Source organism: Chiloscyllium punctatum, chromosome 13 (genome assembly GCF_047496795.1).
Source record: "Chiloscyllium punctatum isolate Juve2018m chromosome 13, sChiPun1.3, whole genome shotgun sequence".
Taxonomy (NCBI): Eukaryota; Metazoa; Chordata; class Chondrichthyes; order Orectolobiformes; family Hemiscylliidae; genus Chiloscyllium; species Chiloscyllium punctatum.
The window spans coordinates 55,162,590-55,186,136 of record NC_092751.1 but is presented as its reverse complement, the minus strand read 5'-3'; the positions used below and the strand labels follow the sequence as shown (position 1 = coordinate 55,186,136).

Below are 23,547 nucleotides of genomic sequence, written 5' to 3'. Positions count from 1 at the left end.
CACACAGAGATCTTAAAGAGTGACACAATGCAGATAGGAAGTTGATTTCATTTCTGTTTCTGAGTCCAATCTTCACTCAGTGAGACAGAGTCAGGTATTCAAGGCTCCAACAAGAGCTGGATTCTGTTTCTGGTGATTGTCTTCATTCAGTGAGAAGGAGGGCCGTGGGCCAGAAGGAGCTCATCATTGTGCTTCGGGTTGTCTGCTCAGTCTGCAGCATTGCGGGCCGTGGGAGCAGGGCAGTGGGAAAGGTACCTCGTGTGGACTGCAATAGGACTTTCAACACATTGTTCCAGACCAGTTACAGAGCTCCAGGAATTCTGCATGAGGATCGGTAAAATGCATTGATTGAAGGAGGAGGATCAGGAAAACAAGATAAAGCTGATGGGATCAGCAGGATTTCTCGGTCAAACTCTGTACCATACTTTATTTTCTGCTTTATAAATCTACAATCCGGAGCTCAACCCACTCAGAGCATATAAGCACAGAAACAAATCGTTCAGTCCAACACATCCATGCTGAACTGATAGCCGATGTCAATCTCATCCTATTTGTCAGAATTTGGCCCATGTTCCTCTGAACCCTTTTTAATTCCTACACCCACCCAGATACCTTTTAAATGTTGTAATTGTACCAGCCTCCACTACTTCCTCTGGCAGCTCATGCACACAGTGCCCTCTGCATGAAAAATGTTCCCCTTAGGTCCCTTTTATGTTTCCCCTCTCAACTTTAACACATGCCATCTGCTTCTGGACTCCCCCACCACAGGGAAATCACCTTGTCTTTTTACCCTTTTGAGGGTCCTTCATGGTTTTGTGAACCTCTATAAGGTTACCCCTCAGCTACTGACGCTCCAGGGATAATAACCTCAACCTATACAGTCTTAACCTCCAGCACAAACCCTCCAACCTTGGCAACATCCATGTAAACCTTTTCTGCACCCATTAATCTTTCACAACATCCTTCTTTAGGAGGGAGTACAGAATTGCACGATATACCAAAAGTGGCTGAACCAATACTGCAACATCATCTCCCCACTGCTTTACACAATTAACTGAGCAATAAAGACAAAAACGACAAACGCTTTCTTCACTATCCTATCGCAATTTTAGTCCACCTTCAATGCTCTATGATGCTACACTCCAGGTATATTTGTTTAGCATCATCCCTAGTACCTTGTCATTCAGTATATATGTCCTGCTCTCTTTTGCCTTTCCAAAATGCAGCACCTCACATTTATCTAAATTAATATCCAACTGCCACTCCTCGGCCCATTGGCCCATCTGATCAAGATCACATTGTCCTCTGAGATAACCATCTTCACTGTCCTCCACACCTCCAAATTTACTGTCATCTGCAAACTTACTAACCATTCGTCCTATGGTCACATCCAAATCATTTATATAAATGACAAAACAACAGTGGACCCAGCACTGATCCTTGTGACACACCGCTGGTCACAGGCCTCCAGTCTGAAAAGCAACCCTCCCCCACCACCCTCTGTCTTCTACCTTCGAGCCAGTTCTCTACCCAAAGGGTAATTGTACTGCCCCAACATACAAGTTTGACAATATGACACCAGTCTCAAAAGTACAACAAGAATCTATTCCTGATGACAACAGGTGGATCAGTTTGCCACCGGTGCTGTTTACACTTGGAATATACCTGGACCAGAACAACACAAACCCAACTGGAGAGGGTGGCTCTGTATTAGGAGAGTCAGGGTGGAGTTAAAATTCAACAAATGTGATGAAATAAAATCAAAGATTAATGAAGGTAAGGCCCTCCAATCTGTTTCACAAATTATTACATGAGAGGCTGGATAAAAACTGAAGCTATTGTAATAAATGACTCAGGTTCACCATGGAGAATTAATGTGCTTGGACAGAAAAATGCTGAGAGTTCATAAATTACTGCAACTTGCAAATAGCAGAATTAAAATCCAATTATTTTTTTTACTGCAAGGCTGAATATTTTAATCATGTTGTATTATATATATAAAAATGATACAGACGGTTATTTATTATCGAGAAAGAAAATACAATCAATATTTTCTTTGTCATCTAACTTGGATTTGGAGAAGATACTGTGGATGATACCAGCCAACAGGATTGTTTTGTACAGACAGGTGAATAATAATGACTCCAGGAAATAGCGGAAGGTTGTGGAGGGAAATGAACAGACTGAAGCCGCTGTGATGGAGTTTGGGATAAAAGGCTAAAGGGAGACAAACTCGACCAAACTACAGAGTGTGAAATGTGAACATGGATAGAGTTACCTTGGTGTTCATGTGCACAGGTCTTTTACTGTGACAAGATCTGCTGAAGGGGGAAATAGAAAACATGTGGGATTTTAAGCATCACAAATGACCCATTGAGTAAGGAGAAAGAAAATACATAAAGGGAAACCCCGTGCTGTTCCTGGGGATCTGAAATCTAACCTCAGCAGGTCAGGCAGCATCTGTGAGAAGGGAACCAGAATCCATTTCTCCCACAGCAGTCTACAAGGCACCAAGGGAGCTCCCTGATCTGATTGGCCCTGTGCTAATTAACACTGCACACAGATATTAATCCAGTGGGTCAGCTTCTTAGTTAAACAGTGAGTTCCTGAGAGTGACGAGGCAGACCCTTGTGTGTTGTTCACACCTACATGGTCAGTAACATGGTATCCTGCCCGTCCCATTGCAAACCCAGCTTCAGCTCTGACCATATTTCCTGAAACCCAGCATGGGGAGGAAATACTGCCTCCTGGTCTTAGGTTCTTCGCTGTAGGAAAAGGGGTCACTTCCTGTGATCTCCCTCTGACAACTCCATTGCTTTTAGTTTCTCTCACTTGGTTAGCTTTCTGTTCCTTCTGGTTTCATGGTCTAGTCACACTTCCCAAAGCTGAGGCTCCTGCGAAATGGTAGAATCGGGCTAGGGCATCAGTCAATGGGAGAATTAACCAGGGGTATGAGTAAATGGGGGATTTGGTTGGAAACAATAAATGGGAGATTCGGTGTACAGCGCCATTACATTGGAAAACTGGTGTGAGTGTCAATATATGAGAGAATTGGAGCAGAGCATGTCTAAATTGGGAAATAGGGGCAGGAAATCAATAAGAAGAATTGTTGTTGCAAGCATCAGTTAATCGGAGATTCAGTTCAGTGCACCATCAAAAAAAAAAATTGCAGGTTGCCAATAATTGGAGAATTCATTCAGGTGCTATTAAATTCGAAGTGGGAGAACGGGGGCAGGATAACACTCAATGGGAGAGTTGGTGCAGTTCCAGGATTTGTGCAGGATTGGGAAACGGGGGAAATCACCATAAATAGAGTCATACAATCATAGAGATTTACAACACAGAAAAAGATCTTTCGGTCTAACTTGTCCATGCCACAATTTAAGAATTCTGGCAGCACTCCACTAAATTGAACCATTGCAAGGAACAACTTAACGGGAGAATTGGGCAAGGTCTTATCAAAATGTAATTGGACCAGCCTCCACGACTTCCTCTGGCAGCTAATACACACAGTGCCCTCTGCATGAAAAATGTTCCTCTTAGGTCCCTTTTATGTTTCCCCTCTCAACGTTAACATGTACCATCTGCTTCAGGACTCCCCCACCACAGGGAAATCACCTTGCCTTTTTAACCTATTGAAGACCTTCATGGAAGAATTGGTGCAGTGTAACACTAAATGGGAGAATTCGGGTAGGACAATACTTGATGGGAGATTTAGAGTAGGGCACCCAAAAAGCGTTCGACGTTCTCAGTCAATATGATGATTGTGCAAGGCAGCACTGTGAGGAGAACTGGTTCAGGACTTCAGTAATTGGGGAAAGTGGTGCTCAGCAACACGGAATTGGAGAATTAGTGTGGGGTATCAGTAAGTGAGAGACCTGGTGCAGGGTGCTGATAACTTCGAGAATTGGAGCAAATGGGAGAACACGGGCAGTGAATGAGTAAATAGGACAAATGTTTGAAAGGATTAGTGGTCTAGAATCAATGCAGTGCACCACGAAATGGGGGAGTTGGTGCAGTTCACCACTAAAGGGAAGATATGTGTAGGATCAGTAATTCGGGGATTTGATGCAGGGATCGCCAAGATTAGAGAATTCTGGCAGCTGGTTACTAAATGAGAGAATTGTTGCAGTGAAATCCTGAATGCGAGACTTGGTGCACAGTGGAGCTAAATTCGAGAGTGGGTGCATGGCAACACGAAATGGGAGAATTAGAGTAGCGCACCCTTAAATGGTAGAATCAGCTAGGGCATCAGGAAATAGAAGAATTAGTACAGGGATATGTGTAACAGGGAGATTTGGGGGGAATCAATAAATGGGAGATTCGGTGCACGGTGCCATTACATTGGAATAGTGGTGTGAATGTCAATATATTAGAAAATTCAAGCAAAGCATTTTGAAATTGGGGAATAGGGTCCAGGGAATCAATAAAAAGAAATGTTGCAAGCATCGGTAAATTGGAGAGTCTGTTCAGTGCATCACTAAATGATAAAAAAAATCAGCAGGTCACCCGTACGTGGAAGATGTGTATCAGGGAACAGGTAAATGGAAGGAATTGATGTAGGTAAACTATAATTGGAGAATTCATGCAGGTGCCATTAAATTCTAAGTGGGAGGACTGGGGCAGGATAACCTCAACGGGTGAGTTGGTGAAATTCCCGAATTAGTGCAGGATTGGGAAATGGGAGAATTGGTGCAGGGAAGCGGAGCACTAATTACAGCCTTAGAGATGTACAGCACGGAAACAGACCCTTCGATCCAACTTGTCCACGCCTAAATTTAAGAATCCTGGCAGCTCTCCACGAAATTGGAGAATCATTGGAAGGAACTACAAAATGGAAACAATTGGGAAAGGACTTATCGAAATGTGAGAATTTGCAACGGGGCATCAGATACTGGGTGAATTAGTGCAGTTCAGCACTAAATGGGTGCGTTATGCTGTGTTGCACTAAATGGGAGAATTGGGGCAGGACAATATCTTTTGGGAGACTTAGTGTACCACACCCCTAAATTGGGCGAGGGCATCAGTCAGTATGGGGATTGGAGTGAGGCAACACTGAGTGGGCTTCAGTAATTGAGGGTAATGGTGCTAACCAACACTGAATTGGAGATTTGGTGCTGGCCATCTGTAAATGAGAGACCTGGAGCACAGTGGAGCTAAATTAGAGAATTGGTGCATGGCAACAGTAAATGGGAGAATTAGAGTAGCGCACCCTTAAATGGTAGAATCGGGCTCGGGCATCAGTTGCTGTGGTGAAACGGTGGGCAATCACGGTGTGAAACGTTGTTCTAGCTCTCTGGTTTCCTTCATTCCTGTCCTGGTCAGGGAGGCTGGGGATTGGTCCTCTCCATCAGATGGAGGGACCAGCGCATTGTTGACCCAATTTCATCAAGAATGGAATTGGTCATCTTCACTTCTCATGGTTCATTGTTGTTCTGTTTTGTTGTATGTTACTTGATCACTTTCTGGGACTTGACAATGCATTCAAGCTCCAGTCTGTTTGGAAGCACGGTTTGGAATTGTCTCGCTGCAGTACATGACATAGACGACTCGCACTACCTCAAAGTCAGCATGCCAGTGTGTCTGGCAATGGTTCCACCTTTTCTGTTTTGCTTCAGTCCCACGCTAAGAGCTGTCAGTTTTTAGATTCGCTGGAGTGCTGAGGGGGTAACACAATTTGTGTGGTATTTTTCTTCAGGCCAAACTCACCCTCCAGGAAAAATAGCCCAACGCGCTGAGTAACAAACAGAATGCGTTTTTAGCAAATGGTCTATTCAAGCTGGTGTCAGCTTCTGGAGCGTCTCAGAGTTGCCAAGCACGGAAACAGACCCTGCTATCTAACTTGCCACTGCTAAACAGATAACCGAAATTAATCTAAACAATATTTGCCAAAATTTGTCCCTTATCTCTCCGAACCCTTTCAGCTGCCTTTGAAATGTTGTGAGCGCACCAGTCTCTGACACTAAATATGACAATTCATTCTGTACACACGGAAATGTCTGTGTTCAAAACAAGTGTCCCTCATATCCCCTTTAAATGTTACTGTTCTCACATTAAACCAATGTTATCTCGCTTTGAACTCATGTGCCTTGTGAAAAATTACTCCCTGACTCTTTTCTCTGTCCGTCTGCCTCATGTCTTTATAAAATTCTGTAAGGCCATTCCTCAGCCCTGAAGCTCCAGGGAAAACTGTCGAAGACAATTCAGCTTCGTGCTATTGTCCAAACAGTGCAAACCTTGGAAACCCTTTCAAATACTTTCGAAATTGCACCACGTTCGTTTCTGAATGTGTGATCTGTTCGTGCCTGAAGTGAAGCGACGCTGAAACACGAGTAATGAGAATTTTGATAGTCACGTTCTGTAAGACAGCGTGGCCGTGTGATCTACGGCTTTGGATTTACGTTTCAATCTCTATCGAATCGCAGGTTCGAATCCCACCGCTACCAGGGTCACCGCTGTTTTGCTGCAGGCACATGAACGTTGAAGGCCCTGTACCTTTTAGTTGTTGTGTTTGCAGCTGCCCAGGCCTCTGATCCAGACTGACTCTGAAAACAGTGTGAGTCCTTGCAGCCCAAGCCTCCTCAACCCCTCTGCTTTCGGATATATGCATGGCCAGTTTCTGTGTCTCAAATAGTCAGCTCATTTGTCTGAAAGTTTGGTGGTTCGAGCCCGCCCTTCGCACTGAGCCTCAATTATTTCAGTTCAAGCATTGAGACCAACCATGTCCCGAGACTGCAACCACGAGAACTCACCCGAGTCTGCAGCTGGATGTGGCCCCAATCTCTCCAAGGCCCCGCTGCCAACAGAAAGCGGCTACTGCAGCTTCAATCAGCGGCTTCCTGCTCAGCCCTGGGACCCAGTACATGGAAAATCCTTCCCCAGGAACGGCTCTTCCCGTGTGAAAGAGACAACCATTCCACTTTTAATTGGAAACGGCTTCAGAGGATTGTTCCTGGTCTTGGAACGTTTCATAAACAAAACTCCTGTCTCGCAAATAAGAAGTGGGAAAAGTTGTTGGCAGGAAGAATAGAGAAAGCCTGGACTGTGAGGACTCTGTCTCGATATCCGAAAGCAGAGTGGTTGAGGAGAGTCCGACAGCAAGGACTCACACTGTTTTCAGACTCAGTCGGAATGAGTTGACCTGAGCAGCGGCAAACACAACAACGAAAACGCAGACGGCCTGCAGAGGATCTGCTATGCTCAGCTGCTTGCAGCGGAGCAACCGCTGGTAGCGGTGGGATTCGAACCCACGACTCCATAGAGACTGGAGCTTAAATCCAGCGACTTAGACCACTCGGCCACGCTACCACAAAGGCGCCGAGCGCCAAAATCTCATTACTAGCGTTATAGCATCGCTTCACTTCAGTCACGAACAGATCGCGCATTCAGGAACGAGCGTGGAACAATTTCGAAAATATTTGAAAGTGTTTCCAAGGTTTGCACTGTTTGGACAATAGCACGAAGCTGAATTGGCTTCGATAGTTTTCCCTGGAGCTTCAGGGCTGAGGAATGGCCTTACAGAATTTTATAAAGACATGAGGCAGACGGACAGAGAAAAGAGTCAGGGAGTAATTTGTCTCAAGGCGCATGAGTTCAAAGTGAGATAACATTGGTTTAATGTGAGAACAGTAACATTTAAAGGGGATGTGAGGGACACTTGTTTTGAACACAGACATTTCCGTGTGTACAGAATGAATTGTCATATTTAGTGTCAGAGACTGGTGCGCTCACAACATTTCAAAGGCATCTGAAAGGGTTCGGAGAGATAAGGGACAAATTTTGGCAAATATGGTTAGATTAATTTCGGCTATTTGTTTAGCAGTGGCAAGTTAGATAACAGGGTCTGTTTCCGTGCTTGGCAACTCTGAGACGCTCCAGAAGCTGACACCAGTTTGAATAGACCATTTGCTAAACAAAACGCGTGCTGATTGTTACTCAGCGCGTTTGGCTATTTGTCCTGGAGGGTGGAGTTTGGCCTGAAGAAAAATCCACACAAATTGTGTTACCCCCTCAGCACTCCAGCGAATCCAAAAACTGACAGCTCTTAGCGTGGAACAGAAGCAAAACAGAAAAGGCGGAACCATTGCCAGACACACTGGCATGCTGACTTTACGGAGTGCGAGTCGTCTATGTCATGTACTGCAGCGAGACAATTCCAAACCGTGCTTCCAAACAGACTGGAGCTTGAATGCATTGTCAAGTCCCAGAAAGTGCTCAAGTAACATACAACAAAACAGAACAACAATGAACCATGAGAAGTGAAGATGACCAATTCCATTCTTGATGAAATTGGGTCAACAATGCGCTGGTACCTCCATCTGATGGAGAGGACCAATCCCCAGCCTCCCTGACCAGGACAGGAATGAAGGAAACCAGAGAGCTAGAACAACGTTTCACACCGTGATTGCCCACCGTTTCACCACAGCAACAAAAACCGGCGAGCAGATTCAGTGTAGGATCTGGTTTCACATCAGCAATGAAATATCAATCCCCACTCACTTTCAGGGAAAACGGTGCCCACCGTAAATTGTCTGGAATATGAATCCCCAGCACAGTCTGTTTGGGCCCCGGGTTATACTGCTGTACAGACTTTCATATGGACAAAGTCCTTTTCAAAGGGAGTGTTAGTGGCTGTCCATACGACAATGGCAGCTGTTGCCCTCACTCTCACTGCCGTTCCTGGCCGTGTACGGGTTGGTATCCTCACCTTGGTCCTGGGGGTTCAGGGTACAATAATCTGCTGCAGAAAACCGGAGCGTTTAGGATCAGAAAGATGTGGAGTCCGTGTGCCTCCTGGAGTTGGTGTTGGAATGTTTGGCGGAGCTGGGAAGATGGTTTGCAGCATTTTCCTCACATTTCTGGGTGACATCCTCAGGGCTGCAGAGTCTGTTGTGAAGCGCTGCTGTCCTGGGGCAGTTGGAATTGATTTGGTTTCATTCCTGCTGCTTCCGGTTTTTGGGGTAAAGACTGGGTCCAGATGAATCTGTTTATTGATGGAATCCGCGGATGATTGTCCTGCTTCGAGAAATTCTCTGTCTGCCTTCTGTTTGCCCTGTCCTATTACTATTGTGCTGTTCTCACCAAACCTTGCCGTCTGGACGGATTGCTACTCGGGACAGCTGGTCCGTGACAATTCGGGACTGTCACACAATTTCTTTGCCAAGAATGGATATCCCCACGATTTCATTCCCAGATATCTGGCACACGAAATTCGCAACGAGGATATGCCACCAGGCAATTTGAAGAACAGGCACCCCTTTATAAAAATAAATTGCTGGGAACTGACAGTCAGACTCCTCTGAACACACTGGGTTACAACAGACACATAAACCGACAGCCTCACTCAGACAAAACTCCCCAGAACACAACACCCAATACCCATCATGTACAAACCTGGTTGTGTAGATTCCACGCAGCGACTGCATGAAACACTATATCGGAGAAACAGGCCGACAACGAGCGAGCTGCATTCACAAAGTTCAACTAACCCATAAACTCCACGGACGGCTGTTCCTTGGAGCTGTCCACAGGGCACTGAGTGTCTCGGATTCCGGGGCTTGGAACTTGGATCACATGACCGTCTGTGACACTGGTTACTTCCGGGTGTGACGTCACTCCTGATGGAACACATGGAACTCCCTATTGCTCATTGAGAAATACATCCAACATAGCAGCGCAGAGAAATATTTCTGTTGTGTTTCTGGTGCTGATCCTGACATGTCCTCTAGTGCTGAGCTTATTCTGTGTTGCCTGATGGATCGGTGCGTGTTTCCGTGATCGGATTGTGGGCAGTCATCTGCGGTTTAGCTGCAATAACGTGCGTTGGACACCCAGGTCCGCCTGTCTCTATTTTGTTTTTCACATATTATGCACCATTGCAACACAGTAAAGTATCAATTAATATTGGGAGATGGCATACAGAGGCGTGTGAAATGCAGAGGTTTTAGTGACACTTGTACAATGGTTAGAGATTACCTTCATTCCGGAGATAAGGATGCAGAATGTGTTTTGGAAGAGATTAGGAAGAGTGAGGAAAGAACTCACCGGCAGATGCAGTTTACAAGCCCACTCGCAGTAACCACAATGTGAAATAAAATGTACAAGAAATAAACACTGTGTGTGAGTGATAAAAGATAGCAATAAACATGGGTGGGTTTAATTCCCCGCTCCCACCCCGGTTCCATTGTAAAGGAAGTTTGGAGAACAATAATCAATAAATCACATATGTCCCGTATAACAACGAGAGCCATATCTTGGCCATCGATTACTTTACAGGTGACTTAGTCTCTGTCTTTTCTTGGAAACCATCTCTTTCATTGTGAGCATCAGAAAAGGCCATGTATTTTTGCCAGAAAACAAATGTTTCATATTTGTTTCATATCTAAGAACACTCAAATCAACAGCTCCCTTGGTCAACTCTACCGCCCACTTTAGCAAAGAAATCTGGCAAATTGACAGTTTGATTTTCATTTCAATAAATAATTGTGACTCCGTGTGTCTGCAGTCATCTCTTCCTAACTTTGTGCTTTCCTTCGTTTACAGTGGGGTTTAGCATCTTCCAACTGACAGCAAATATATTAGAGCAGTTGGAAGCATTTTCGCCTATCAAGTCGGCGGGTTTTCAATGAGATCACGGGCTGATTTGTTTAATCCTCAACTCCCCTTCTCAGCCTTATCTCCCTGGCCCTTTTATGCGAATTGACTAAATGTCTGTCTATCTCAGCCGTCAAAATACCGAGCCTTGAGGGCCCTCTGTTGGAAAGAATTCCACTGATTTGCTTCCCTCTCATAGAGAGAATATCCTCCCCATCAGAGTCTTCAATGTTTGACCCCTTCCGCTGTGATGAGGCTCTCTAGTCCCACATTATCCTGGGTGTAAATCAGAGCAGAATGAACCCCTGAAGGTAGATCTACACTCTCTACTGCCAGCTGTGAGTATTTGAAAACATTTCATACTTTGATACCTGATGAACCAATTAGAGCTGATTTTTCACATTAGATTTGCCCACGGAGAGTCTTCTTCAAGAGCACTACAATGGCTGTAAGTCAGCTGGCGGTGTAAGTGCTAGTCAAACACAAGGACACTCGGTGCACTGCTGTGTTTATGAAGCTCTCTGCACATGAAAATGGATCCTTCCCATCCCCTTTACCTCTCATCAATGTGGGTGTCATTCAACTTGATCTCCCAGCATCCTCCTCCGTTCTGAACCAAGAGAGGGTGACAGTGAATACTGGAGTCATGCAGCGGACGGGACAAGCCAAATACTGGTGTTTCAGGTTACAACTCTCCATTCTAGAAGAGATATTAAGCCACTTGTACGCAAGGGTATTCGGGGCCGAGTAATTAAGGCAATGGGTTATTAATCCATTAATGTGACCCCACGCAGGGTCAAATCCTGCCGATTCCATCTTGAACAACTTCCTGTCGGGCACATTCTCGCTCAGACTTCAGAAATCGCATGTCAGCAAAGCCAGGCCAGTTATTTGATTAGACAGAGGCTGGTCGAGTTCCTAATCAGAAATATACCACACTCCAACCGTTCTTTCTGTTTCTCTTTTCACAGATACTGCTAGACCCATCGAGCTCCTGCAGTATTCTGTGAATGTACTGCACAGAAGTGCTGCTTTTCATTCGATTCCTTTAATCCCAGTCCCTCTGTTCACTGCCTCTGGTCAGGGGTAACACTTGGTCCTGCTCGTCAAAGTGCCCATGCCCACGGTTCCCACTCCCATCATTATAAACAGCCGCAGGAAATTGCCGGTTAACCATCTTTACTCCAAAGAGAAACTCACCAGCCTTGGGAATCTCTCCACAAAACGGGACTTCTCATCCCTGGACACGGTGTAAGACAGAGGATTGTGAAGAGATTTTGGGAAAATATCGTCAGTTGGCAGGTGCACAAATGTTAAAGGCGCATCCCTTATAACACAGTTTCCAGCTTTGTGAATCTTCGGGAACTCTTTGGGAAATGGAATCAGAGGAGAATGAAGAAGGGTGAACTGTCGGGCTGAGCAGAAACAGTCAAGACACCTTCCACTCCTTGAAGAGGACGCCACATAAATTGATCGGAGACATTGAAAGAATTCTCGTTCCTGTACATGAGGAATACAAATCTCATCTGGACTCTAGATCAATGAAATAACTCGGGACCACACAAGACACTGGGAGGCTCGAAGGGAGATGGTCCCGGTTGGAGGAGAGCTGGTTCCCAGTGTCATGGGTGTGTCTGTAGTGGTTGGGATCAGACTGTTCCCATGTCGCCATAATGAATGTCCCAGTCTAAATTCTGGCAAAGTAAAATTGATAGAGGACAGTTGGCGTTCTGGGAAGGGTAGACTGAAGTGGGAAGTCAGTCACAGCCTGCTTTAGAGGATCGTGCAAGGTGTTAGGTTAGAAGTTTCACCGCATTCGACTGTTAAATAAAAGGTTCCTGGTTCAAGAGCCCCCAGGGCAACAGCGATGGTTGTTCTTGCTGCATCTGTTTTGGATGCTGCACAGTTTCGTGTGTCGAGTGAGGTCAGGAAAATGTTCTCCAAACGGAACCCTTTCGTGTGAGGATCCACAAAGAAGTTTCTGCATTGCTTTAATGGTTCATGTAAAGAACTGTGGATTCTTGGAATCTGAAACAAAAACAGAAGCTGCTGTCGAATCTAACGGGTTTGGCAGGACCTGTGGGAGATTACCGAGTTCTGATGAAGTTCTGAAATGTTGTCTCTGATTTTCTCTGCACAGATGCTGTAAGATCTGCTGAGTTTCTCTTGCAATTCCTGTTCTTGGTTTTAAATGAATGTCCGTTCCATCTATCAGGATGTTACAATCAGACCCACCATGCACCAAAATGTAACGCTTTTACAAACTGTAAAGTGATTGGATTCAAACAAACCCGATAATGATTCACTCTTTCTCAGCTCCACAATGAGAGACACCTGGAAAATGAAGAGAACAGTGTGGTTCTGTAATTGTCGATGCGTGTTTAAGGCAATGGACTTGAAATTCATTTAGCTTTACCCTCACAGCCTGGAATCCTACCGGTTGCGATTCAGTAATGTCAACAAATAAAAAGGGAGATTTCACCCTATCTTCATCTTTCACATACAAAACACAGGAGACAGGAAAAAAGACATTTCAGACAGGTTGGGAATGGGGGCAATCTCCAACCCTCTGTCTTTCAGGGTACAACACGCAGAAATCCCCAAAGAAAGTTGAGAAACTATGAATTGAACAATTCCATCCCAACTTTGTTGGAGCGACGACTCAACCGTTGGAAAACGAGATGAAAACAGTCAGGGGCCAGTCTTCGACTGGTGCAGACTTGATGGCCCGAAGTGCCTTTTCTGTGCTGCAGACCTCTTTGACCACCGGCGGTGAGCTGGTCGGAGAAACTGGCGGATGTGAAGCATATGGAACGGGACTAATCCTGAGCCCTCTGTTTGTTTCCATCTGTGGGTAAATATGAGGTGGAGTTCCTCGGCGGTGATACAACATAATGTGACCATGTCCAACTTCAGTCACATTGTTGGGTCATTTAAGGTCACAGGGAGAATCCCATTTAGATTCGCCCTGGTAACATCAGAAACGCAGGTTTATGGGAACTGGGACTAGAATAGATGGAAGTCCAATGACCCGCACTGCAGATGGGCCGAAAGGTCTTTCTCACGCTGTAAAAATCGGAAGAAACGGAGAAACTAATCTGCAGCTAAAATGATCACAGATGAAAAGACAAAAGAGGTTTCATGATGAAAACACACAGTGCCTTTTCTTTTTGCTTTCCCTGTTCGCCTCCTGGTGAGGATTCAGTTTTCTCACTGTTGCAACAAGTGGAGTTTTCCTCGTACCATTAATCGTGGGGACAGCCTTCCCGAAGCAGGGAATTAGATTAGCTTACTTACAGTGTGGAAACAGGCCCTTCGGCCCAACAAGTCCACACCGCCCCGCCGAAGCGTAACCCACCCATACCCCTACATCTACCCCTTACCTAACACTACGGGCAATTTAGCCTGGCCAATTCACCTGACCTGCACATCTTTGGAATGTGGGAGGAAACCGGAGCACCCGGAGGAAACCCATGCAGACACGGGGAGAACGTGCAAACTCCGCACAGAGAGTCGCCTGAGGCGGGAATTGAACCCGGGTCTCTGGCGCTGTGAGGAATGAAGTATGGAGCTAACGATTGATCAAGTGTTGTCCCATACTTACTGCTGAGTAACTTTAAACAAAGCACTGCGAATGCAGGAAACCTGAATCAGAAACGGAAATTGACAGAGAAACTCGGCAGACTTGGCAGCATCTGTGGAGAGAAACAGGTTTAATGTTTTAGATCGATGGAACCAGACTAGTTATGTATTTTATTGTTTTAATGCCAGAGTAATTGTCAGTTTACTTCGCAAATCAGCATATTTATCAGAATATTATATTAGCCGAGAAATGTCAACTTTCTGAATGTCAACCGACCTTTCCGGGTGTAATGCTGATTCTGTTGCCTTGAGCTGGTGAAACACAGACCTTAAATTGTTCTTTTTTATTCCACTTTCTGTCAGTGAGCACCCATTTTAAATGGAGAGTTTCTATTTTCAGGGTCTCCCTTAATATGCGTCTCTACTCGTCTATCATTTCCTCTGTGTATCCACCTCACTCTCTTCCACATGCTCCCACTCTCTGTCTATCAATATCCCTTATTTTCCATTTCTGCTCTTTGAAAAGTCTGACATTCGGAGATAGTTTGAGAGTAGACCTACTGACGGGCTTTCCCCGCCCCTGGGTAGAGTGTGTAGAACTGTCCTCACATTCTCCGGGTCGAGTCTATGTCACTGAGGCCTGTGGTAAGGTGACATTTCTTCACTCAAAATATGATGAGCTTTTACAATTCTTAATAGAATTCATAATCCACCAAACAAAAACAATTTCACCCCAATTATACGATTTAAGTGAAGTCTTTGCTTCAGTTGAACGAATGAATGGTGACAGCAGAAAAGGAGGGGTATCATCTTGCAGTGTGTGTGCCATTCCCACAACATTGCTGGGATATCTGCAGTGTCTCCTGCTTCACCTCGTTATTCCCAACAAAGTGAGAAGGAGGGACAATAAAAGTGGAATTTAAAAGATAGAGCGTTGACTGGTGGGGCCACAGGAGGCGGTAGGACGTGGGAACATGAAATACCAATGGGCTGAGCGCAAACACCAGAAGGATTCTGAGCCGTCTCTTTCGGTGTGGTGGATCAACAAAATGGCATTTACGGGATGGTTAAGTAACGAACCATCAATATACAGGACATGCAACGCCAGGATTTGACACCGTCCTGGTCTGGTTATTACCAGGCGCTTTAACTCATTAATCCACGGAGACAGCGCAGACACTGCTCTTCAAATCCCGATCTGCAGTTCATTAACTATTCAATCAGAGTAACTCGGACATTTGTTTCGGGTTGAAAGTTACTCAGTGAGAATTTAAATCAGCTTCCTCTTATACAGAAAAGAATAGTTCACAGCTGGACATTCCCCAGTGAAAATGCACAGAAAGAGGCAATCTCTTCTTGCATTGGGTTCAAACTGATACCTCCATCTTCATTAAACTGACAGGATAAAGAGGATGTGTTCATCCTCCTGGAGCCCATGAACTGCGTTAATATGTACCGAGGGAATATCACCCCAAGAGAACAGGGTCATTGTGGTGAATGGATCAGGAGTGTTGTGTGAGTCAGTACAAACAGTGGGCAGTATAGGCTGATCTTTTAGTTCTAACATTGAGCCTTGCTCCACCAGCTCCTCTCTCACTTACTGATTCAAGCCTTCCAGTCGTATTCACCTTTCATTTTATTTCAATCACCCCGCTCCACGGAATCACTTCTCTCGATCACTTGCAGGTGTCCACCTTGAAACCGTCGGGGTCGCACGGTGGATCAGTGGTTAACACTGCAGCTCACAGCACTAGGGTCTCAAGTTCAACTCCAGCCTCCGGCCACTGTCTGTATGGAGTTTGCACATTCTCCCCGTGACTGCGTGGGCTTCGTTCCGCAGTTCAAAGATGTGTAGTTTAGGGTGAATTGGTCATGTTGAATTGCCAAAAGTATTTGGTGCATTAGCCAGAAGGAAATGGGTCTGGGTGGGTTATTGTCTGGAGGGACAGTGATGGGCTGAAGGGTCTGTTTCCACGCGATAGTGAATCTAATGACCCTGTTCGAAACTCGATGAGATAGGAATCACTGTCCATCCCTATTTACTCCAGAGATTGAGATGTTGAGTTACTTTACAGAACCCTGGAAGAACTCAAGGTACAGCCATGATACTGTTAGGGAGGGAGTTCCAGGATCTAGACCCAAAAGCACTGTATGAGCAGCGAGATATTTCCAACTCAGAAAGGCGAGTTCAGAGATGGGTGATTTGTGGTTACAGTTCTCTCATGTATCTATTGCTATTGTCCTTTTAGATAGATGTAAACAATCACTGGGTTGGTCTGGGTCGGTGTTCTGTGAGGAAGCAGGAGTTAGTGTTCAATCAGATAACTCGCAAGAAGATAAAAAAATTTTCATTTCCTGAGTGGGAATTGTATCCCGGTCTGGGCAGTACAAACTCAGACTCCGAACCAGTGACCCTACTGAAGCTGGCAGTAACACTTGTGACCTGATCTGTCCAGAATCTGTGCATGATCTTCACGTCATCATCATCTTCAGCAGCAATGTTTCTCTCTCTAAGTTTCCAAACAATTCATATTGCTGCCCTGGTTTCAATGTGAAGAAAGCGGAGCTGTGCTAACCTGATTTACTGCAGGAAGGTACAGAACAGTTTGATACTAACAGCGGCTCGTTTTGAGGCGTTGATCTGCGGTGATGGGGCGGCCCCAATAAAGCCTTTGTTCAAATCGTCTGATTCCAAATTCCATGTTGGAAATGACCAGAGGTTTCTCGCTGAATTTGTTCAGGATCTTGACTGGAATTGACACTAAATCCAAGTATGAAAGTACATGTCAGTGGAGTGCATCATAAGATAGCGTAGTGACTGTGAATAAAATGCTGGAGACGTCCAGCAGAAGAACAGGAGACACAGAAGCAGGTACCTGAGGACAAATGTATTTGCTTTGCCATTGACGGGCCGTGTTACACAAAGTGGATTATCTTTGCTGGTTGATCACCTTATGAATGTTATTTCCCAGATCTCCATGTTTACATCACATACGGAAAGGTGCCCAGCGTGTGTGTGTGTGTGTGCATCCGGATAGTGAAACAATAGATAAAACATCTGACTTTGAATCAGACGATTGTAGGTTTACATCCTACATGTCTCGAGTGTAACGTGTTAGTTCAGCCAATTGTATGTTGTAAGTTGCTATTTTCTTAGGTTCTTTCGAGCTGCAGGGATTGGATCAGTGTGTATTCAAATGGAATGTTGCTTTTGGTTCCATTACAGCTCAATGTCAGACAGGTGTATGGCTGGTCCTGTTTTGTCAGGTTCTGAGGATCTGAATGGTTTGGATCAGTGTGATGTCGAATTTAAAACTTGCATTTAGGTCTATTGTCCATTTTAAATTCCAGTTCAGCTCAACATCTCTCATTGCCTGTCAAACTGGCGAGTGTTCCATCTAAAGCTGCCTTTGTCAGAGAAGCTTTTTTGTGGACCAGAGAGCGGAAGTGAAGCACAAGGAGCTGGTATGATCCTGAGACCTCTGTTCCTCTCGGGATATGTTTCTGTGTGTCTCCCTCTGTGGGTGAAAATGAGGTTCAGGTCCTCAAGGTGGTTCCAACACAGTGTGACCATGTCAGACCTCAGTCCCATTGTCGTGTAAACGCGTTTAAATTCACAGTGAGAATCGCATTGATATTTGCTCTGGAAACATCACGACACATAACATTTTGAGCCAAAACTAGAAACTGGGACTGGAATACATGGATGCCTGATGAGCTGCAATGTACGATGGGCCGAACGGTCTCTTCCCACTCTGTGAAAGCTCGAAGGCAAGGAGGACCTAATCTGCAGCAAGACTAATCAGAAATGAAAAGGCAAAAGTGTTTTCATTCTGAACAAATGCAAGGGTGCCTTCTGCCTTCCCTTGTAGTCTAATAGCTAGCTTTTGGCGCTCTCGCCGCCGTGACACGGGTTCTATTCCCGGTCAAGGAATGTGTGCTTTGTTCTGCACACACATCGTGGTAAGAATATTTCTGACCACTTTTCCAAAACTGGCAGAAAATCGCTTTTGTGCCAAGCGTTTTAAAGTTGAACAGAAAACCAAGAGATGCAGATGTTGGATATCTGAACCAAAAACAAGAATTGACGTGCAAACTGAATAGTCCTGGCAACATCTGTGGGGAGAAACAGAGACAATGATTCACAACGACAGAACCAGGTTAGTTCTTCATTTCTAGACCACAATGCTGGGATAATGGTCAGTTTTATCGGTCGAATTAGGATAGTTATCAAAATCCTTTTTTTTGCCAATTAGCAGCCATGTCGACCTGAGAATTGGTTTGTTCAGTGTCTCCCTCAAGATGGGTCTCTAATTTTCTGTCTTTATCTCTGTGTATCTCCCTCACTCTTGATCATATTCTTTGACCCTTTATTTGCCAATATCCCTCATTCCCCATTCCTACTCTATGAAAAGCCTGACGTTCTGGGATAGTTGGAGAAAGGAGCTTCTGAGAGGTTTCCTGGAACCTGGCAGGAGTCTGTAAAACTTGGCTCACATTCACCGGATAATACGTCTGCCACTTGGATGTGATACGTGGAGCTATTTCTTCCTCAAAATATTGTAACCCTTTCGAAATTAAAGTTGCATTCCTTATCCAATTGGAAAAAAAAACCTACAACTATAGGAGAACATGGAAGATTTGATAGAAAAACTCAGTAGGACAGTGGAGAGAAACAGAGTTAATGCTTCATATCGGCAGAGCGGGGTTACTTCGACATTTCTGGATTATATTTTTGGTAAAATGATCAGTTTTCGCTGTCAGGATATTTACCAAAATCTTTCATGAGTTTATAACCGTCAATGTTGAAAATTCAAAATGACTTTGTTAGCTGTAAGAATCCTTCCGTTGCCCGGAGCTGGTGAAAGGCTGTGCTTAATAGTTACCTTTTTATTCCTATTTGTTTCTGTCAGTCAGCAGCCATGTCGATTGGAGAATTGGTCCTTTCAGTATCTCCCTCAATATGTGTCTCCAAATTTCTTTCTTTCTCTGTGAATGTACCTGACCCTCTTTCATATTCTCGGACTCTCGGTCTGTCCATATTCCTCATTTCCCATTTCTGCTCTTTGAAAAGTCTGACATTCGGAGACAAATTGAGAGTGGACCAGCTAACAGGCTTTCTGTCCCCTCGGTAGGATGTGTGGGATTGGGCTCACATTCTCCGAATAATGTGTCTGGCACTTATGCCTGAGGTGAGGAGTCATTCCTTCCTCCAAATATTATGATCCTTTCGAGTTCAAAATGGACTTCATAATCCACAAGAAAAGAAACCGTAATCACAGTGCAAACCACAACCACAGGCGTGCAATGAAGAATTTCCTATTGGTGTGAAATGAATGAACGTTGACAGCAGAGAATTAGGGTGAACAGCCTGCGCCATTACTGCAACATTCACCGGCGAGTCTGCCATGTCTCCTGGCTCACCTCGTTATTCCCAACAAACTGGAAATGAACGGGGCGTAATAACGGGCTGTGTGGGCGGCACGGTGGCACAGTGGCTAGCACTGCTGCCTCTCAGCGCAGAGATCCGGGTTCACTTCTTGCTTCAGGCGACTAACTGTGTGGAGTTTGCACGTTCTCCCCGTGTCTGCGTGGGTTTCCTCCGGGTGCTCCGGTTTCCTCCCACAGTCCAAAGTTGTGCAGGTCAGGTGAATTGGCCATGCTAAATTGCCCGTAGTTTTAGGTAAGGGGAAGATGTAGGGGTATGGGTGGGTTACGCTTCGGCGGGGCGGTGTGGACTTGTTGGGCCGAAGGGCCTGTTTCCACACTGTAAGTAATCTCATCTAATCTAAAAGGAGGAGTAGAAGCAGAAGTTCTTGTCAAACACAGGAAGGAAAGTCCAGATTGAATTAATAGTTCGGAAGAAACAATATCCCCTGGAGGAACTAAACCAGGGAGCAGACCAGGATCACCAAAACAGGCTGACACTCAAACAGGACGCATGGTTGAATGATGAGCAACACTGACTTGGGAGATGTTGAAACAACCATGCATTTGGTAAAATACACAGGCACCACTACGATTTGACATCTTGGTGTGCTGTTCATGATGTGGGCAAGTTCACAAACTGAGGCACGGCACCACACCACAAGTGGTTTTCTCATCACAATTCCTTAACCAATTGATAACAGGAACTCGGAATTGTGTTTTCTGTATTAATGTTCCTCAGTGAGAATTGCATTCAGCCCCCACTTTTGCAAAGACAGTTTATGGCTGAACGTTCTGCACTGAAATTGTACAGAAAAAGACAATCTCCTCTTCCATTGGCTTCAAACTGATATGTTCAACTGTTTAAACTGATAGGATAAAGAGAATGTATTCATCCTCTCGGGGCCCATTAACTCTGTTAATATACACAGGGAGCCTCACAAAAAGAGGAACAGAGTCATTGTGCTAAACTGACCTGAACTGCGTGTGAGTTAGTGTCAACAATATGGAGTAAAGATTTGGAGGTGCCGGTGTTGGACTGGGGTGGACAAAATTAAATAACCACACAACATCAGGTTATAGTCCAACAGGTTTATTTGATAGTACTAGCTTTTGTAGCGCTGTTCCTTCATGGAGCATAACATCATACGACACAGAATTTATTGTAAAGGATTACAGAGTGATGCCACTGAAATGACATATTTAAAAGTAAAAGTGCACTGTCTTTTCAGTTTGTATACTTTTAGATATATCATGTTAGATTTTGGAAACGATATGTAAAAATTGCTAAATTCCCAGGTAAATCTTTAACAATAGATGCCCCCTCAGCTCAGATTCAGCCTTGAAGGTGTGAGGTTGAAATCTGCCTGTGTCCCAATGTTCTGTCGTGGTAGAAGCTGGGGGCACCCGGCCTCATGGCTTTCAAGATGTATTTGATATCGGCAGTGTGGTTCACACATCGGGTCCCATTGCCTAATCTTGTGGGACATCCTGGTGTGTTGGCTGTGTGTACCTTCGGTAGGTAGTAGAAGTCTCCTGTATGAGATGTACATGGTATGAGGTTGATGGAACTCTGAAAGAGTGCATTTCAGAGCTTAGAGCAGAGTGGTGCTGGAAAAGCACAGCAGGTCAGGCAGCATCCGAGGAGCAGGAAAATCGATGTTTTGGGCAAATGTCATTCATTAGGATTTTGGAGGTGACGAGCACAGAAACAGACCCTCCATTCCAGCTCGTCCCTGCTGACCAGATAACCGAAATTAATCTAGCTATATTTACCAACATTTGTCCCTAAACCCTCCAAACCATCCCTGTTTACATCCCATCCAGATGCCATTGAAATACAAACATATAGATGTACTGCATGGAAACAGAACCATTTTTTGATTGCACCAAATAAAGCAGCAGGAGCAGCGACACTGCTTCCTCCTGTATTATACCAAATAAAGCAGCAGGAGCAGCGACACTGCTTCCTCCTGTATTATAGAAAATAAAGGAGCTGGAGCAGCGTCACCACTTCCTCCTGTATTATAGAAAATAAAGGAGCCGGAGAAGCGTCACTGCTTCCTCCTGTATTCTAGAAAATGAAGGAGCTGGAGCAGCGTCACTGCTTCCTCCTGTATTATAGAAAATAAAGGAGCTGGAGCAGAGTCACCGCTTCCTCTTGTATTTTAGAAAATAAAGGAGCTGGAGCATAGTCACTGCTTCATCCTGTATTATAGAAAATAAAGGAACTGGAGCAGGGTCACTGCTTCCTCCTGTATTATAGAAAATAAAGGAGCTGGAGCAGCGTCTCTGCTTCCTCCTGTATTATAGAAAATAAAGGAGCCGGAGCAGCGTCACTGCTTCGTCCTGTATTATAGAAATTAAAGGGGCTGAAGCAGAGTCACTGCTTCCTCCTGTATTACAGAAAATAAAGGAGCTGGAGCAGCGTCACTGCTTCCTCCTGTATTATAGAAAAAAAGGAGCTGGAGCAGCGTCACTGCTTCCTCTTGTATTATAGAAAATACAGGAGCTAGAGCAGATCCCTGCTTCCTCCTGTATTATAGAAAATAAAGGAACCGGTGCAGCGTCACTGCTTCGTCCTGTATTATAGAAAATAAAGGAGCTGGAGCAGCGTCACTGCTTCCTCCTGTATTACAGAAAATAAAGGAGCTGGAGCAGCGTCTCTGCTTCCTCCTGTATTATAGAAAATAAAGGAGCTGGAGCAGCGTCACTGCTTCCTCGTGTATTATAGAAAATAAAGGAGCTGGAGCAGCGTCACTGCTTCTTCCTGTATTATAGAAAATAAAGGAGCTGGAGCAGCGTCTCTGCTTCCTCCTGTATTATAGAAAATAAAGGAGCTGGACCAGCGTCTCTGCTTCCTACTGTATTATAGAAAATAAAGGAGCCGGAGCAGCGTCACTGCTTCGTCCTGTATTATAGAAATTAAAGGAGCTGAAGCAGAGTCACTGCTTCCTCCTGTATTACAGAAAATAAAGGAGCTGGAGCAGCGTCACTGCTTCCTCCTGTATTATAGAAAAAAAGGAGCTGGAGCAGCGTCACTGCTTCCTCTTGTATTATAGAAAATACAGGAGCTAGAGCAGATCCCTGCTTCCTCCTGTATTATAGAAAATAAAGGAGCCGGTTCAGCGTCACTGCTTCGTCCTGTATTATAGAAAATAAAGGAGCTGGAGCAGCGTCACTGCTTCCTCCTGTATTACAGAAAGTAAAGGAGCTGGAGCAGCGTCACTGCTTCCTCCGTTATGAAAGAAATTAAAGGAGCTGGAGCAGCGTCACTGTTTCCTCCTGTATTATCGAAAATAAAGGAGCTGGAGCAGCGTCACTGCTTCTTCCTGTATTATAGAAAATAAAGGAGTTGGAGCAACGTTTCTGCTTCCTCCTGTATTATAGAAAATAAAGGAGCTGGAGCAGCGTCTCTGCTTCCTCCTGTATTATAGATAATAAAGGAGCTGGAGCAGCGTCACTGCTTCCTCTTGTTTTATAGAAAATAAAGGATCTGGAGCAGCGTCACTGTTTCCTCCTGTATTATAGAAAATAAAGGAGCTGGAGCAGCGTCACTGCTTCCTCCTGTATTATAGATAATAAAGGAGCTGGAGCAGCGTCACTGCTTCCTCTTGTTTTATAGAAAATAAAGGAGCTGGAGCAGCGTCACTGTTTCCTCCTGTATTATAGAAAATAAAGGAGCTGGAGCAGCGTCACTGCTTCCTCTTGTATTATAGAAAATACAGGAGCTGGAGCAGATCCCTGCTTCCTCCTGTATTATAGAAAATAAAGGAGCCGGAGCAGCGTCACTGCTTCGTCCTGTATTATAGAAATTAAAGGAGCTGAAGCAGAGTCACTGCTTCCTCCTGTATTATAGAAAATAAAGGAGCTGGAGCAGCGTCACTGCTTCCTCCTGTATTATAGAAAATAAAGGAGCTGGAGCAGCGTCACTGCTTCCTCCTA

General features: G+C 44.8%; 1 non-coding gene across 1 annotated transcript; it reads right to left on the bottom strand.

Annotated features, from left to right (window-relative positions):
• Positions 1–7,226: 7,226 nt before the first annotated feature.
• On the bottom strand, positions 7,227–7,308 carry trnal-uaa (transfer RNA leucine (anticodon UAA)). The gene has a single exon. It is a non-coding gene; the product is annotated as a tRNA-Leu (tRNA).
• Between the last annotated feature and the right edge of the window lie 16,239 nt (positions 7,309–23,547).